This window comes from Canis lupus, chromosome 2 (genome assembly GCF_048164855.1).
Source record: "Canis lupus baileyi chromosome 2, mCanLup2.hap1, whole genome shotgun sequence".
NCBI classification, from domain to species: Eukaryota; Metazoa; Chordata; class Mammalia; order Carnivora; family Canidae; genus Canis; species Canis lupus.
Window position 1 is genome coordinate 19,804,571 of NC_132839.1, and position 13,287 is coordinate 19,817,857.

A 13,287-nucleotide genomic window follows, 5' to 3' on the forward strand; every position below is an offset into this window, starting at 1 on the left:
AATATTCCTTCTTATGACATATTGGAAACCACTGTTACACCTACCCTTTCAAATTCCAGAACATCATACTTTTCAAAAGTAGAGTACACAGTAGTAATTTAATACAAATCCAAGTTAGGTAAATTCATGTTTAGGGTTTATAAAAATGTATCTGCTTTATTGAAGAGTTTTAAGCAAGTGGATTATTAACCTTTTAATATCTACTTTTAAGTGTACTGTTAAGAATCTGTCTGGGTTGTGGAGCCCATAGACACATTCTAGGCAAATGGCGTAACTTCCTGGGCTGAATCAGTTTAGTTCAGTTAAAATCTTCAGTTTACTGAATGATTTGAATTGGATCACCATCCCTACTTCAGGAGCAGAGCTGGCCAGAAGTGAGGAAGGGAATGAGGCCTGCTCTTGTTCTCACTCTAGCATGTTGGAAGGGAGGGTCTCACATTATGTGTTTTGAATGTCTTGTCTTCTTCCCTATGCTGGGTCTAGCTCCTTTGGCATTGTAGGAGGAGATGGGATGAGGGGAAAGGGGATGTGTCCCTTAACCAGTTTTCACTTAGTTATCATTGCTTGCCTGGCTCACATATAGGGACGCCAGCATGGTGGGTATCTGCAGGTTGGCTCCTTTGAGGGCATGTGTGCAAGTTCTTCAAAGACCTCTGGGGGTTAGGGGAGCTACCTCACTCTGATTTCCTTGCTGTGTGGGTTTAGGTTTGAATGGTGGTCTCCTGTCTGGGTGGAATTCAGGTTAGATAGCTCAGGCCAACTGCTGTCTTCACTGTTCATGTGAATCATGGAAAACTGGTGTGGACTTGCCAGCTGTTCCCACCCTACTATCCACATCCCCAATTCTCTTTTTTTCTCTCTTGAAACAGGTGATGAGCAAGTCTGCTACCTCAAAAACTATCATATTGAGAGCTCCTTCTCCATGTAGCTTCCTCTGAACTTCACAAGTGATTCTCTTGGATCCCTCTTCATTTGTCTGGTTGGGAGAAGGCACCCTTTTCCTTTCCCCCATGAGGAGGCAAGAGAACCTTTTCTCACCATGAATTCTGAATTTCTCATAAGGCTGATGATCCTAATGACTCTTTCTTCCTCCTTTTTCCTGGCTATGGCTAATATCTATGGTAGAGGCAGTGGTAGGATGGCAGTGGTTAAGTGGTACAGTCCTCTCAGCTGACTTTTAGTAAGCCTTGGGGAAGGTCTCTTTCCGAAATCATTGGTAAATCTCTTTAAAATTTGCAGGTATTAAAATTATTTTTTATTTTTGTTTTTAACTTTGAGCACTGTTTGCTCATTTTGGGATTGAGAAAATGAAGTCTCACTTTATGTTCAAAATTTGAAGCAACTCCTCTTAAGTAAAAAAAATTCTAATAATTCCACCATTCAAACCGGGTGGGTCAAGTAGACCAAATATTGAAACTGTATTTTCTTTGTTTCTGCCTGGAGTTGACACTTAAGCTGTAAGCAGTAATATGCTCATCCTTTGTAACATGTAAATTATGTGACTATTGAATCGGGCAAAGTTTTCATTTATCTTATACATAAAATGTGACCAATGTATGGTTTTGAAACGTAAACATTAGGATACAGTGTTACAATGTTGTTTTAGAAACAGGTTCCCTGAAATATTTTATAGAACCAGATTCCAATGAAATAAGCATTTCAAACAGAGTAATTCCCAATATGTATGATCTTTAGGAATCTCTGGGTCTAGCTTCAAAATTAAACTGTTACTGGTATGAATGGCAATTATTATCCACACAGTTACTCAGATATTAATTTAGAAGAAAATTTATTAGTTATACCTGCTTACATTTAGTCTTTGTCAAGTCATTTTAAGGCTCTGAATAAAAACAGAGAAGTAATTTCAAATTTCAAAGAAAATTTGATGTACTTGAATGATATTTATAAGGGCAAAATTATATGGGTATTATTTCTTATCCTTGAATAGACTATTTAAAGAAAGCGGTAAAATATTGGTATGTAAAGAGACAAGGAAGCTGGTTTAAGGAGAAAGGTGAATCAGTGATTCACTGGCTGATGATAGAAAGAAAAGGGTAGGAGATAGAACATATAAAACAATCAATACCTGTAATCTGGGTGTGGGGGCAGGTGGGAAGGGAATAGAACTCAGGTAAACTATGAGTGCTGTGAGGGAATATATAGAGGGGTATACCTGTGGTTAAAAGGTGAGAATGTCTTCACTGATAAGAGAGGTATCAGTCTGTGATAAATCTAATGAATCACCATTATCTATAGGTATGATCACATCACATATGTACATATATATGTGAATGTTCCTATGTTTTATATGATTAATCATATTATGATTACATTAAAAGAATGGAGTAACTAAATGTTTTAGTGTGTAGATTGTATTATCTTGCTTTATCAGTGTGAGAATGTGGCTCCTTGTCTTATACTCTGTATGTAAGGGAGAGGTGACTTGGAGCCTCATCTGTTACCTGTAAACTAGGCCCTTACCTATTCCTATCTGCCAAGCAGTTTTCCTTCCTCCATCCTAGCTCTCTGGGATGCTGCAATGGAGGTGATTTGGTGGTCAGCAAAGCATCACCTCATCATAACTTCCCACCTGTTACGAAAAGGCTATTCTGGTTACAAATTCAGTTCTCCTCCCCTCCACCCCACTGCTCCCAACTTCACATCATTCTGAATCTGAGATTTCTCTCTAGAAATCTCTTTTTTGCTCCTTTATAACTCCCTAATAATGGAAAATGGTCATTTCTGAGTTTTGCATCACTTGTATCAATAAGACTTACTTAGAGTTTTGTGGGATCTCTGGAGGGCAGTGGCTGGGGTGGCAGTTGGGTAGGACTAGGGTTTCATCTGCCTGGTACTGGGCTGTAGGGCTAACTTAAGGGAAAGTTTGCAGAGTTCATCCAGTGTCCAAGGGACTCTGCCTGCAGGGCCTGATCTGGGTTGGCAACGATGTGTAAAGTGCTCACAATGATTTCTATCAGCAGGTTGGGACATTCTGCTTCCAAGGAGGTCTGGCTAGATTCAAGTAGGAGTCTGGCCAGTGCTCAGGAAGAGAGACAGATGAGAGCTGCACTGAGTCAGGGTCCTAATCTAACAGGACTGAAATGACCCCAGGAAACTAAGCATAGTCATTAGAAAAAGAGGGAAATATGGTCACTTTCTAGGGGACTGTGGTTCATGGGCATCACAGGTGTTTGGGACTTCTCTCAGGAGCCCCCCACACCAAATTTAGGTCTGAAAAACAAGTGTTTTCCATCCTTCCCAGCTGAGGAAGTCACACCCAAAACACTCCCAAGCTTTATTAGAACAGTCATACGACCTATAGGGGTTGAAGGTCATCAGGGCATCTCTGGGCAAAGCTCAGGAAAACAGGAACCAACTTAGCTCTTTGATTTGTTCTCATTTTGACCAGAGACATCTTTAGAAGGCGGAGTCTAATTGTGTGTGTTCTCATTTTTTATATCTAATTGAAAAGCTAAGTTTTTAAGGTGGATTTTCTAACAACACATGTGGATTTTCTAACAACACATAGAGTATTTCAAAGAAGGAGGTTGGGATATGTGGGAAAGGTCTATGGCACAGAATCTAGCAAGAATAAGAGATTTCACTCCTTTAAGATTAGAACTAATGTTTTTAAACAAAAAGTGGGAGTGTATTCAGAAGCATCCTCTGGTCGTTTCTTTATTCTTTTTAAAGGATAGTTTATTCTTGCCTAAGCAATTAAAGAAAGTTTAGAGGTATGGGTCTGTATTTTATTTATAGTTAATATCTACACTTTTACTCTGAGATACTCTGGTTTAGAGCTTGAAGGAGGAGGATTTGTAATAAAAAAACATACAGAAGTGAAGGCTATAAAGAATACTCATGACAAAGGCACAAGCATTTGCATTTCATGTTTGTAAATGACTCATAAAGTAATGAAACCCTTTATAGTATTTCCCCACATGAAACTGAAGTCAAAAGCTTTTAATCAGGTCTGTCCTTAAATGCATCCTCCAACAATTTCATAAGGAATTTTTGGTCTCCCCTAAAAGAGAGATGAGAGTATCTCTTTGGATTAATTGTAATGGGAGGGAAAAATTAGTTAATTCTCTCTATAGTGGATGAAAATTGGAGGTTGCTGTAAGGACAAATGCACACGAATGACATGCCAGGACTGCTCGCATAGAAACTCATGTGCTTGGGTTCAGTGTTTGGCCTCAGGCCAAAGGCTGCAACTAACAGGAAAGTGTCAGCATCTCAATATAATTGCATGTCCTGGAGCCTATTATTGCACTAATAAAAATGCTTTTCAATAAATCTGAGAAAGGAAGTGGGAAAAAAACACCAGAAAGAAAGGAATTGCCTGAAATATTTTATTATATTTAATAAAATTCTCATTAATGGAAAGAGTAGCTTTCTGCTAAATAAATGTACTTTAATTTCATTTTCTGATTAATTTGATTTGGGGGAAAAATGCAAGTACTTTTTTTTTTCAGTGTACTTTCTTAAGAGAAGAGTAAAAGGCAAGTAGGCATCCCTGTAGGCGAATGTTTTCTCAAGGAGAGGGCGAGGAAGGAGGACCAGGACACCAGAAGCCTGGGGTTTAGCTAGTAATTATGTCACTGATGTACTGAGTGACTTTGGGCAAATGATTTAACCTCTCCATCCCCATACATAAAATGTAACTGTTTCACACTTACAAAAGTCTTTGAAATAATAAGATTGTCAAAGGTATTTGACATATGTACTATTACTTATAATGAGTGCAATAAAGAGCATATATGATCACTAACAATGATCTTAATTATGCATAGCAGTCACCTGAGTATCCTTACAGGCACTAGCCCTAGTGATGTTAGTATACGAATGTAATCTCTAAAGAATTTTCTATTGTGCTTCCTATAAAACAAAGAAACACAAATAAGAGGAATAATGATAACTAAATTGTGTTGCTTACTTACTGTGGATGATGTTCTCAGGCATAAAGGGAAGGGAAAGGAAAAGAAATTCTTTTGTATTAAGTTTCTACTAAGAGCCAGATATTTACATACGTTGTTTTCTCTTTGTGGTTAGCAAAATTTCTGGCACATAGTAGATGTCCAACAAATATTTGTTAGGTGAGTGAATGCCTTTTGTTCCTTTTTAAAAAAATTTTTTCGACATAACCTTATAAAGCAAACCTTATCTCTATGTTACAGAAGAGAATGAGGTTAAAACTAAAAATTTGACTAAGAGCACATGACAACAAATGGTAGAGCCAGAGCCAGAATTTGAACACAGATTTGTCTGACTTCCAAATGAATGTCTTAGTAACAAGACCTTGGTGACATTTTGATTAATAGAGGTTACCAGTCCAAAGGTTAACAGTGATTATGATGGCTTTATTGAGTACAAAAGAAGTTGACGGGATGAGATCACCTACACACTTTGGACTTCTGGGATTCAGTTAGCACCTTACATGTAAGAACTATATCTGAATGGAAGTGTGAGAGAAAGGTAGGTGCTGACTGTCTCTCCCTGGTGGCAGAGATGCTCATTAGCTGGCATGGCCTGTGTCGGATCTTGTGGTCAAAACTGAGCTGTAAGAACACTTCTCACACACAATCACGGGTATGAGGAGCTGATTGAGTGGAAGGTATAAGTCATGAAAGAAGGAAGACCCAGGTGCAGTTGTGAACTGGGAAACAGGGAAAGGATCAAAGGGGAAAGAACAGTAGTGAGTAGGATGTGGTTTGGGTAGGACCTGGCCTGAAACTCTGCTCATGGCTGAGCTCTCTTGTCCCAACTACTTTGGTAAATGGCCAGGGAGAAAAAACGTGTTTTGCCCATTGGTAGAAAGCTGTCTTTGCCTTGTGTGGTAGTTATTACTTATTGCCTGTCTGTTCTCAATCCACTCTTTTTTGTCCTTGCTTTGTGCTACCGGAGCTAGAACTTGTAAACATTTTTCCTTAGCTAGCTGGCATAATGTTAGCTTTGTTGGTAGAAAGAACTGGAAGGTCACTGCAGGAGAAAGGGGTTTCTCTTCATCTTTTCAGTGTATTTGTTTGTTCTTGCTCCCAGTAGTGATCAGTCTCCTGTTAGTTTTACCGATGCCAGGGGTCATTTCTCAGCGAGTTTCACCAATACTCCAGAGGGTGGCTTTCTGGCTAGTTCACCAACAGCAGTAATGGCTTCCTAAAGGATCTCACCTAGCCTTGGGGGGCAGCTTCCCAGAGAGCCTTCCTGACATTCCAGGGGATGGCTTTCTTTGTCTCTGGTGCTCCACCAGGCAGTCTGCTGCTGGCCAGCCCTGACGAGTGGTGGTCAAGCTAACTCCTCAGCTACTCAAAGGCCACAGCCATACCTCCCTAATGAGTTCAACTCTTAGCTTTGGGGAGAGCCCTCTTCCAGATTTATTCTCTCGCTTGGCCCTAGAAGTAGTGACTGCTTCCTTTATCTGCTCTTATCATGTTCTTTACTATTCTCTTATCCCTTTGTAGTTAATCCTCTGGTATAAGCCAATAATTTTTTATATTACATTTTCTCTGTTCAAATTTCTGGGGTGGTTTCTGTTTCCCTGCTGGACTCTGATCAATACACCAACTTGCCATCAAAATTGGAGCTTGAGACAGAGGCCTATGTGAGAATGTACTCTTAGAGTGCTGGAGATTAAGGACAGGGGACTGAAGTGGGAAGAAGGAAGAGACAATACAACAATGTGTTATCAAGTTGGTCATGCTGATGGGCAACTGGTTTTTCAATCCCATGGCACTTTCTGAGAAACCATGTAAATATATCTCAGAACTAATGGTGGAAAGAGTGGAGAAAGTTTTTTATTTTTTGGCTTCCATGTCCATTGTTCAGAGTGAAGTCCTGCCAGATTACATTAGCTTGAAAGTGGTTGAAGCCTGCAGAGAACTGGTTGCCGCAGCAGTGATTGGAATACTAGTTAAAGCCAACAGAATGTGTAAGCTAGTATATAGGGGTGTTAGGTATAATTACCAAAATAAATAATGAATATTTAAAAATCTTTTCTCAAATGTCTTATGAAAACTTCGCTAAAATCTCAGGGTGAGAAAATTAAATCAATAGTTGAAGAATGTATGAGCTGCAACTCGGTTCCTTCCTTAAAGGTATCTAGATCCAGTAAGGGTGAGAGTGCGTGGGAGATCAGTCCTGTATAAAATAAGCATTGAGCAAGGCAATAAGCAGTATGTAGTTGATGTTAAATTATATTACTATAGAAATTTACTAGAAATTATATTACTATAGAAATTTACTAGGAGACATTGCATCTTACTGGAACAAAAGGCCAACTAGTCCAAGAAATGATATTTTTCTCTGCCAAAAGTAAGAGGTCATAGATAACTATGGCAAGGAAGAGGAGACATTGTCAGAAATTCAGGAAATAGCAAGAGATAGGTCAGCTTGGTAATGGTTAAAGAAGCAACTAAAAACAAAGGTTGGAAACCAAATGTCTCAGGATTTTGTTATTCCTGGGGCTGTGGATGTGATTAGAGAGAGAAAACTATGACGCCAAGAGAATTCTGATACCTTATGGAGGAATAGTGATACCCTCTATTCTGCTGCTCAGTTGTCCGATAGACATCTCCTAAACTCCTCCCATCCACTTTCCATTTTGATTCAGTGGGAAATGGGAGAAGTCTGTGTCTTCCTTGCTCTTCCTCCACACCACTTGCTGACCTCAAGCAAGAACTTTCTCCCATCTTCATTATCTGAGGCCATAATTGTTTCTGACTGGTTTCAGCTTGCCATTTCCATTTTCTAATCTGTGAGCAAAAATTACAGGGCTTGATACTTATTTTGCAAATATCTATACTTTTTGATTTGGAAATCTTCAAACATTTTTGAACTTTTATTTCAGAAAAATATATTTTTTAAAGAGTTAGCATTTTTGAATTCCAGGAAGCTAGAAATTGATGTGAATCATGCAGTAAGAATATGCGATTTTCTACAATATGATCCATTCTCCAAATAATATAAAGTTTAGGGGTGGAAGGAAATTGGAGACAAATTTTGAAGATGGCAATAAGAACCAACATTGACTAAGAAGTCAGGCTTTGTGTGAAAGCTTTCATTTATCTGATTTGAAATGCTACCAGAAGGGCACTATGTTAGATTTGTAGCTGATGAAACTGGCTGTGGAGGGGTGTGACTAACGTGTTCTAGGTCAGACAGACCAGCCTCTCCTGGGCTCCTCTGTCCACAGTCATTTCTTCTCTAAAATCCTGTTGCACATTTTATATATAGTGTGATTTTGGCCCTTCCGGTATCCAGACCTACACTGTCAAAATATGTTTAAGCTCAGCCTTTTCGGGTAGATTAAAGACAAGGTGTATTTCCTGAATATTACTAGTGCCTAGTGATGTTAAAAGGATGATGAGCTCTGGGTGCTATGGGAAGGAAACTCTAGAGTTGGTGGATTGATGCCAATTCTGTCACTTAACAGCTGGTGACCATAGGAAAGTCACTTAAATTTCCTGTGTCTCAGCTTCATTATTTTATAAAACGGGCATAATAGAACCCATCTGCCAGGATTTTTAGGATGATTAAACTAGGTATTGTAGTTAAGCCGTTCCCAAAGTGTGTTCTTTGGAATACCAATTGCAAAAGGTACTCCTCTGGGAGGAACTCTTTGCTTAAATTAATTTGTGAAATGTAGTGTACTGCATAAACTTTGTTTTGTTTTTTTTTTTACTCCAGTTGATTTATTTTAAGATTTTATTTATTTATTCATGAGAGACACACACAGAGAGAGGGGCAGAGATACAGGCAGAGAGAGAAGCAGGCTCCATGCAGGGAGCCTGATGTGGGACTCGATCCCAGGTCCTCAGGATCACGCCCTGGGCTGAAGGCGGCGCTAAGCTGCTAAGCCACCCTGGCGTCCCTAAACTTTGTTTTTTAAGATTTTATTTATTTATTCATGAAAGACACAGAGAGAGAGAGAGAGAGAGAGAGAGACAGGCAGAGGGAGAAGCAGGCTCCATGCAGGGAGCCCATCGTGGGACTCGATCCCAGGTCTCCAGGATCAGGCCCTGAGCTGAAGGCAGCGCTAAACCGCTGAGCCACCCGGGCTGCCCTAAACTTTTTGAGCCACTATGAAAACTAGTGCATTCAGGAGTCTGGAAAGCTCAGCAAGAAAGAAGGCTGTTTACTTTTTTTAAAGTGTTACCTTTTCAAGTGTTTCTCATATATGTCTGATCAACCATTCTTTCACTTAGCATATATTGGATAAGTAGAAGGTGCACTGAGAAACATAAATGACAGTTGGCGCTTGTGTTATGGTATTCAGATTTTAGGATTTGAGTACTAGATTGAAAGATTGTAGGATGAGAGTTTATCCAAAAATGTTAAGTTAAAAAAAAAAAAGTGCAGAAGATGTTCCCCTTTGGGTTTAAAGAAGGATACCTCTTACTATATTGTATTGAAATTTTGAGAAGGATGCAATGAACTATTAGTAATAGTTTCCTCTGTGATGGTGACTATGGTACAAGGGAGTCAAATATTTGGGTATATTTACCTTTTTGTACTGTTTCCATTTTTTACTATAAGCAAGTATTACTTGACTAGAAAAATAGAGGGCCAACTAAAAATGCACCTTAAGTTTTAATGAGTTTTAATAGGTTAAAACTTTATGAAAGCTTTCATAGTGTTAAATCATTTCTGAATCCTTATTTTTATAAGAAGGAGTTTTATGATCTACATTTGTTATGTGAACTTAACCAGTTTGGTAATGTAAGTGTATAACAGTCTTTTCCTTGTTATGTGCAAGCATTAAGCAAAGATGCTGTTCTTCCAGCCGGGAAGTCTACTTCCAGATCTCTTACACTACAGGAACCAATGCTAGAGGCTTTTAGTAATATCAATCTGTGGACTTAAGTTTCCAGTGGATTCTTTAATCCAGAATCAACTAACTCTATAGTGCTACCTTTGAGAATCCCAAATAATTTGTGAAAAATTTAGCAGTTGTTTAAGATTTTGTATTTACTGGCTTAAGAAGTTGAAACTACATTCAGGCTAATAAACTCATTCAGAAAGGTCATACTGTGTGAAATCTTACAGTTTCAAACCCTGAAAGTACAAAGTATTATTAAGTACACCCTAGACATCAATTTCTTACAAGGCAGAAGAGGTGGATTTGAATATGCAGTGATCGATAATATAAACAGGAAAGAAAGAAAAAGCTCCTTTTCCTATTCACAACATAAAGAAAGTAATTTGCAGTGTATTTCCAGTACATAAGGTACTTAAAGCACATTTGGCAACACTTAGCAGTAAGTGGCAAATCATCGTTATGTCTCTTGGTACCGTACACACCCTCATCCATCCGGTATTGGGGCATTAGAACAGTCCTGTGGCTACATCTGCTCTGTAGGTCTTGCCAGTCTTTCGATTTTTGAATTTTGCTTTAAATCAACTGGTCTATTTTTTTTTTTTTTAACTTGTTCTTTAGGCATAGATGGAAGCTACTGGTTTCATCACTAGTAGGAGAAAAAAGAAAGAGATTGCCTCTTGGTTTACCAGTATCTATCCATTCTTCCTCTGCCCAAACCTCTGGTCTGTTCTCCATTACTGATTTCCCAATGGGCTCCACCCTCTGCTCTTTAGCTAGAAAATTCACCATTTCCTAGTGGACTGGAATTTCCTGTTTGATATCCATCTAAAAATAAAATCAGAGGGAAAGAAAGGAGAGGAAGTTAAGAAAGGTCAAAAGGAATGCTCTAGGGGAAATTTCTTGTTTTTAGAAATGGCAGATTAGCATTTAAACCAATAAAGGAGAAAGCAGAATAGCAATTTCTCCAGGTACCTTTTTAGTCTTCTTTCTTCATTTCCCAATGCCCATAATTTGAGAACCAATGGGCAACAAAGTATGCTTTTACCAACCCCAAACCATCATTACCCAAGAACAATGTACTAAAAGTATGGGTGAGGATATCGGTGATCAGCTAGAGAAAGTTTGTAGGGTTGGGAACAATCTGCTCTTTATTCCCCACAGTTGTGGAGCATCTGTTGAACAATTACATCTCTCTACTAACATTAGGATGAATCTTGATTGGTATTTTAACATTTTAGAAAATTATAAAGCAGAGATGTGATAAAGATAACCTTTGTTGATTTGTTTTGCCATGTGTTAGGCACAATCTGGAGTCCTTTATATATAACAACTCATTTAATCATCATGTCAACCTAATGAGGTAGGTGCTATTAATATTATTTCCAACTTAGATAAGGAAAATGAGACATAAAAAGGCTAAATAACTTGCCCACAATCTCACAGCTAGTGAATGATTAGGATTAGGTCTCAGGCATTCTAGTTCTAGAACTAGTCCCCTTAACTACTGTAGAGTACAACAATCTCCTGATGGATATACAGCATTACAGATGTAAGGAAATATGATTTTATATAACATAGTATTGTGTATTTCACTTGCTAATTTTATGTGTTATATCATAAAATCTTAGAGAAGGGAGAATTTAGCAGGACGGTGTAGGTGAGAACTAATATTAATTGTTTGCAAAGTGCCGGTCATTTGTATGCATGAAGAGGTAGAGACAGCATCTGTTTGGATGCTTCAATTGGCTTAGGGGTCAGGACACTTTTACTATATAGGGCCAGATAGTAAATATTTTAGGTTTTGTGGGCCATATATTTGTTTCTTTCCCTTCCTTTTCCTCCTCTTCTTCTTCCTCCTCTTCTTCTTCCTCCTTCTCCCTCTTCCTCCTCTTCCTCCTCCTACTTTCCTATACCTTTTTATTTTTTATTTATTTTTAAATTTTTTCTCAGCATTTATTTGGTATTTATAATTCGCTTCTTTTTAAAAAATTTATTTTATTTAAATTCAATTAATTAACACATAGTGTACTATTAGTTTCAGAGTTCCTTCCTATACTTTTTTAAAATGCAGAAATCATTCTGAGTTTGAAGCAGTACCAACCAGATTTGGCTCTAGGTCATGATTTCCCACCCAGCTTTAGAAATGAAAATGAATTTGCTTGATTGTGTGTTGAAAGGTAGGGTGAGATTTGGAGGACAGTTCATCAGACCTCTGGTTCCACTCCATTCAGACTTACTGAGACCGTCTTTGCATTGGATTAGTCCTCCTATTTCTTCCTTCATCATTACAAGGTGGTGGCACAGAACAGTTTGGTTTCCATGCTTCTTCATGTGTAAGGGATAATATGGTAGGGTAGATAAAGGCTCTGCTGATAAACACAAAGCAGGAATCCGGAGCATCACTCCGATTGGAGAATGTTAGCATTATCCACATTCTAGACTGATTCTTGAAACCAGGAATTTATGACACTTATTGGCTTAGACATGAGTTGCTTGAACTCTCAGGATTGTGTGGCAAGAGAGATGGGGTTATCTGTGGGTCCAGCTCATTAGTCTGGAGTGGGTCTTGAGATTTTGCATATTGAATGAGTTTTCAGGTGAAGTTGCCAGTTTCTGGTCCATGGACCACACTTTGAGTAGCAAGATTTAACTAAATTTAACCACCATAACTATTAAATAATGAGAGATTGATAGAATAAGTGTTGGGGAGATAATCACAATGCTTAAAGTTGTTTACAAGTATATTTTTGGTAGCAGTTGAAAATAATGCTTGTACAATGTGTGGACTGGAATCCGGATATGAATAATAACTATTGCCAAAGTTTTATAGTAAGAGAAGTTTTTTTCATAATAGAGAGAGAAAAAATTAAAGCTTCCAGGCCACTCCTGGAGGGAGGCATGGGAAGGTAGAGATAGATGTGGGAGAGAAAGTCAGGAAGAGAGAGAAATATTTGAACCACCTTATGTGATCATGCTTTTACTGATGAACACTAGAGAAAACTGAAATGAGGAGACAGATTTTCCTGTGTAATGAGGCAGAGGTAAAATTTAAGGAAGCCAAAGTCTCAGAAGCAAAGGACACAATGTGTATAATTGCCTCGGGGATTATCAGAAATCTTGGAAGTGCTAGCTTGAAGAACTGGGAAGTTCTCACAGCCCAGTGAGAGCCACCCAATTTTTAACATCCATTATATGTTTTTATTAATTAATTAATATGTATTTTATTAATTGCTCCAGCAACGTTGTGAGTTGGATATTATTATTCTTGGTTTTAAAATGAGGAAACTGAAGCTCTAAGATATTAAAGAATCTGCCCAAGATTTCACAGAAAGTAGAATGCGAATATGAGTCCTAACAGGACTAACTATAAAACCCATTATTATTTGAATACTCTAGTCATTTTCAAAAAAATAAATAAAAAAAATAGCAAAAGCTCTCCCAAAAACCTTTTAAAATGAAATAGTAAGTGGGTC

The 13,287-nt window shown here is 38.2% G+C and overlaps 1 long non-coding RNA gene across 2 annotated transcripts; it reads right to left on the reverse strand.

Annotated features, from left to right (window-relative positions):
- Nucleotides 1-7,166: 7,166 nt before the first annotated feature.
- On the reverse strand, nucleotides 7,167-12,183 carry LOC140613900 (uncharacterized). 2 transcript variants are annotated; one of them, XR_012014824.1, is made up of 3 exons: nucleotides 12,052-12,183; nucleotides 10,501-10,639; nucleotides 7,167-7,748 (listed from the first exon to the last, which is right to left on the reverse strand). It is a non-coding gene; the product is annotated as an uncharacterized lncRNA (long non-coding RNA). The 2 variants fall into 2 exon arrangements; XR_012014823.1 differs by lacking the exon at nucleotides 7,167-7,748 and having other exon boundaries at nucleotides 10,350-10,639.
- Between the last annotated feature and the right edge of the window lie 1,104 nt (nucleotides 12,184-13,287).